Source organism: Lissotriton vulgaris, chromosome 6 (assembly GCF_964263255.1).
Source record: "Lissotriton vulgaris chromosome 6, aLisVul1.2, whole genome shotgun sequence".
In the NCBI taxonomy this organism is placed as follows: domain Eukaryota; kingdom Metazoa; phylum Chordata; class Amphibia; order Caudata; family Salamandridae; genus Lissotriton; species Lissotriton vulgaris.
The window spans coordinates 1,495,114,231-1,495,120,230 of NC_141694.1; positions in this window are offsets into that span (position 1 = coordinate 1,495,114,231).

Here is a 6,000-nt window from a genome sequence, read left to right on the forward strand (position 1 = left end):
AATCAAGTCCAGCTTGACGTTTTAAGTCTTTTATTTTTAAAGTTTCATAGTTTCAAATCTTTATTAGCTCATTTATTAATTCCAAGCATTTTTATTAAATCAGTTTTAATTTTAAGATCATTGGCTCAAAAGGTCTGACACATCAAAATTACACAGAATAATGAATAAAAGAAATCATCAACCCTAATCCCTATGTTAGCTTTCTGACCTGAAAAGGAAAACAATATTAATTAAACAAACGATCCTTACGTGTCCAAAGGAAAACGGACAGCACTTCGCCCTCAGGAAACAGTCAGCCCCGCTCCCCTCAAGAGGCCAGATTTTTATACCTTTCTTACTCACTAATCTAACTAAAAACAATATTTTTAAAAGAAAGCAGCAACCTAATTGGTTGTCACCCATCAGACCACCGAGAGGCCAACGCATCAGTCTCTGTGACATCATTATGTCATTGTCCATTGACACGAAGCAACATTGGCTTCCCGAAGTTGCTACATTAAACTAAAAGTTCAGATTTTATTTCCTCCAGGATTTTAGCCAAGCTGCCTCAACACGCTTCCTTGGCCTTGACGCTTTTGCTTTCGAAGCTAGATGCACTGAACGTCCATTGTTTGAGTTTCTGCACATTTCCGTGCGTGGAAGTTTTTCAATGACAACATCGTCACTGTCGCGCTCGGCTCCTTTTGTCAGGCCAACCAACTTTTCATTAGAACTAGGCCCCAAACCTTTCACTCGAGCTAGTATTTAAACAAACACAAAAAGGTGATTAATTCAAGCAAAATAAAACCTTCTGTTACCCACCCTACCATTGCTAATAATTAACCCATTAATAAATGTCACCTAGCAGAAGCAAACAGATAAAGCAGCACATTTAATATCTACCATCCTTCTTAATGTCCAGCTGGATTCTTTATATATCTGAAAGAGTAAAAAGATTGACAAACATATCATAGATAAACAGTCACAACATAAGACAAACACATAAGCACACATAATGAAAGCACATGCCATGAAACAATCAGCCGCATTAATAGTGACAAAGACAATAGGACGAACAAGACAATATTAATCATATGTTACATGACAAACTCACAAATGCAACAAGAGCACATAATATTAGACCCGTGTGTTTGTGTGAATGCAATTTTTACTCTAGATTGAATTAATAAAACAAAATCATGCAACAATTCTTTAATAAATTAGTTCATATTACAGAGAATTAACTTTGCGAGTCAGAATAAAATGATTTCTGAAACTCGCTCCATCACAAGGATCTGCGATTGTCATTGGAACACAGCCAAGAAGTAATGACAAATGAGCCTCCAACTCCCAGAATGCAATTTTGAATGCATAGAGACCACTTCGTGCATCTGGCTTAATGGACGAGAAATAGGATACTGGGGAGATGCATGCTGGTGTTCAGAAAATATCACTTTTATCAGGAAGTGGATGCAAGAGAATATTGCCTCAAAACAGTTTTTGTTGTCAATTGTTTGACTAAACTACACCATCGATTATCAGTGGATAACAGCTCGTCCATTTCGTCCTGATGGAATTCTGTTGGATGAACTTGTGGAGTTGTTTCTGGCTCTACCATCTAGTTAACAACTTTTGAGGATGGCCCAAGATTCAAGTTGTATTTATTCTTTTGTATTTATTTACAATTCTTGGATATTCTGTTGAAAAACCATTACAAATACTGATGAATGTACAACAGACAGAGTGTAAAACTATGGACCACGAGGTGTCCTTTAGGTATTTCTCATGGCAGTGCTTTGGAATTGATCAGGTCAGTGACACCAGGCCAGCTTGAACCCAAAGTGGTCTTCAATTACTATTATTACATTTTGGATCTCCCATTGCCCTAATCACCTCAATTCTGTGAGTATAACATGTTCTATTCCTTACTGCTTTGAGTCCTTCGGCCATTATGCTATTTTTATAAATTTGACAAACTTACCATCTATTTTCAGTCCCACTCTAGCCTTCCCTTCACTGTCATGTGTGGCAACGGACAACTAAACCTCCAGTATTGATTGTTGGTTATAATCAAAATGGTGAATGGACACTTGTAACCATGTTACAAACAGATTTGATGGATCACCCTCATAAACGCGATGTTACTCGTGCGGTTTATATCGTTTTTCCGCCCCACATATGCGTTATGGCATTATCATTGGGTGTTCCAAATTTGTGCTATATGCCAGCCTCAAGCTTGAGGCAATCTCTGGTGTAGCGTGGTAGTGTCCAGAGATAAAAAGGGAGGGCCCCCAGTGAAATGGAAAAAATTAAAAAAATTCACTAAAACAAACTCTCACCTGGTTACGTTTTTAATTGTCAGGTGCAAGTTTTCATAATTTAATGATTGATTGTTGGTTAAACATATTGAATCTTTAATTGTGTTTAATCCTTGGTACCTTTTCTAGTCTCTTGTGTTACCCAGATGGCACAGCTTGTTTTCCTCTCCCTTTTGAGGTAACTACTTGTACCACAGAAGCGTTGCTTTTTTCCCCTGCTCAGCATCATATGTATTTTATTAATTTTAAATTGTACTTAGTAGAGGTTATTAATAGCACAATAATGGGTTTCTCCAATTTGTTTTCTTTGCAGACATCGGTGCGTAGCCTTTTATCACTTTATGTCCTGATAGTGGCTATTTTATTTTTATAAGAGGTTGAAACACTGTCGACACTGGTCACGTTGGGACCGGTCATTTTGTATCAGGAATACATTAGAAATATATTAAAGTGATTGGCATTGATTTATTCTGTCCTTCACTATTCTTTTTGTTGGTACAATAGCTCATTTTGTACTTACAATTTTCAGTAATTGTATTCTGACAAATAATCTTTATTTAATTTTTGACTATATTGAATAAAATACATGTTGTGACTTTTACAGTACAATGTTAAGGTGTCGATTATGTTGATTTTTTGCAATCACTGAATGACAGTAAACTATTCATAAGCCTTATGACATATGAAGTATCTTGAAATAATAGCTCTGAGAGTCATTGTTTGCCTCTGTGCTGCAGGATCCTAGCTGTACCTTACTTTCGAGGTCTAATAAGGCTGAAACCAGTCTGGCGTGGCAGTTCGAGATGCACCGTTCCAATGATGAGTAGGGTCAGTACCGACTTACCTCTCTAATTTACAAAACACAGTTATGGCAGTGATGGCTAAAGTGCTGCATCAATAAGTCATAGTTAAAGATGTGCATTTTGGTGTTGCCTACCTCTCAGAGTCAGCCGTCTTCAAATATACGAAAACTCAATTTTTTTTAATGCAAAATGAGAGGGATACAACCCAGACACATGTTTGACTATATTCAGTTCTTTCTTTTCACAGTTTTTATTTCTTTTGGTGTAGTCGTTGTAGATATTCCCCCATTCAAAAACCTTGGGACATCAACACCCTCAAATTTTCCTTTTAAATAGTTTTTTCTCTATTATTTTCTTGTACAAATATTCACATCATAAACACAGCCAACATGTTTTGCTCCTTATGAAGTGAAACTTCTTCAGGGCTGTTAAGTAAACAATTGTATAAGTATGTTAAAATCCAAATGTATTTTCTTCAGTGATGCACATTACAGATAGCCACCACGTCTGACACCAGATATGTAAGTGTTTCTACCATTTCTTTAACCATCCAAACCTCAAATGATCGAATAATTCCAAACCAAATGCCTTGTTTCTTCACTTTTGGTTTTATAACCGGAACTGGCCAGTGCGTCTGGCCTCCAAGCAGTTGACCAGATAGATGGTTGCTTTCCTAGGAAGAGAACCTCAGTTTTTCCAGCATTAAGTTTGAGGCTTAATCCATCCACTCTGGTAGTTCAACCAGGCATTATCTAAATTGAGCCTCAGAAGTTCCCTCATCTTGAGACAGTGTGATAATGAGTTGCGTGTCATCGGTGTACGACACAATGATAAAGCTGGGATGCTGGACGACATCTGTTAGGGGTCACATATAACGATTTAAATAACGTGGGGCTCAATGCTGAGCCCTGTGCAACCTCATGCCGCAGTGAGAAAAGCTCATAGGAGAAAGGTTGTTGAACCACCTGAAAGATGCAGTTCTGTAGGAAAAAGGCCAAGCAACTCAGAGCCATGTCCCGGACACTGTATTTCCAGAGCTGTTCAAGCAGAAGGTCATGGGATACGGTGTCAAATTCTGCACTTAAGTCCAGCATTATCAGCGCTGCGGTTTTGCCCCATCAACAATGAGTCCAAGAGATTTGAAGGCTAGCAGGAGCACTAATACCGTGCTGTACTGTGAGTGGAATCTAGATTGGGTTTCATGCAGTATGTCTTTAGTCTCCATTAACCTCATCAGTTGATTATTTATTTGTTTCTCTGCCACTTTGGAGAAAAATCGGAGAAAAGAGATAGGCCTGAAATTTCAATATTGTTTTTTTCAGAAGTGGCAAAATAGTAGCGTGTTTCAACCTCGAGGAAATCTGACCTAGCACAAAAGAATGGTTAAGTAAGTCACACAGTTCAGGTAGAATAGACTCAATCTCACATTTCTGCGAGGCAGAGTCAACTGGTGAGCCAGATTTCATCTTAGACTATAGAGAATGCAGATCTTCTGTAGATAGGGTATTAAAACAGAGACCATCCTTTTTTTTTTTTTTATTGCCACGAACTTCAGATACACAGCTCCAGGCCTACAACCTCAAGGGCCGGCCGCGTTGTATGTATACCAAGTAAACAATAGTCGCATGCATACACAGCCCGTCAGCCGACAACCCGGGGGTCCGGCGGCGTGTTCCTCGTAGGAGCAGACAAAATCACAGTAATCCTCGCCCAAAAGAGCAGTGTAAAGTAGTCATACGTGTTTTCATCGTTTTCTCCGATTTGTCGTCCCCTCCTTCCCCCCCCCTACTCCACGGCTTGAGCTAGTGACAAGTACGTTCGTGCCATAACCTAACTAAGACTAACACCCAACTCAATTAGTAGCCCTGTCACCCCCCCACCCCACTCTCCATACGTTCATCATGTGTATTATGAGTGTAATTGTCAAAGAGTTGCCTAGGTCTTGTTCACCGTCAGACCTATCCCCAAAATAACACTTGAACAATGTCTGCGCCCCATCCGAGCTATCTTATCTGGAAAACGTGTCCCGTGCCCAATGTTCCAGCCTGCCTTGGAATAAACCGTGTATCCACGTTGCCGCCCCGCACGACTAACCATTACCAGCGTCACTCCACGCCTATGTCTCTCTTTACCGGGCCGTCTCTAGGTCATATGTATCACCCTCCTCACTCACTAACCGTGGTCAGGGTTCCGAGATGATGTCAGCTTGCTGACTCGGGGTCCCCGTCTCCGGGCAGTCAGATTCCTCTTGCTCCCTCCCGGTGAGGTAAGTTTGGTTTAATGCCCAGAAATTTTTAGGGCGGCTCTTGGGGGGCAACAATTCACTATAATTTTCCGCTTGAGTGCTACAATACAGCATGTCTCGTGCCCATCTGGCTTTGGTTGGGAGCGGTCCTCGCATCCAACATTGTGCCAATACTCTCTTAGCCATTAGCATCCCCATATCTGTTAGTCTGCGAATTGCGACTGGGAGGCCCTTGGAATTACCAATGAGCGCCAAGCCTGGTTCTGGGGTCGTATCTACCTCTAGGATTTTGCTCACTTCAGAAAAGACATCACACCAGAAAGACTGTATGCCCGGGCACTGCCACGCCAGATGTATGAAGTCAGCATTGTCAGCGTGGCAGCGTTCGCAGGCAGCCGACTGCCTCAGACCATATCTATGGAGTCTCTCCGGAGTGTAGTACATCCTCTGCAGGAATTTAAAGTGGATCAGTCTGTGCCGTCCATTCAGCGATATCCGCTTCGTACTTTCACAGCAGTACCGCCATATCGCGTCATCTAGCGTGATCTCCAGGTCCCCCTGCCATGCCAGTCTCGCTTTCATAAGCTGGTGCTCGCCCTGCGACCTGGCTAGCCTATACAGATTCGTAATGAGCTTCCGGGGCTCCTTAGCTTTG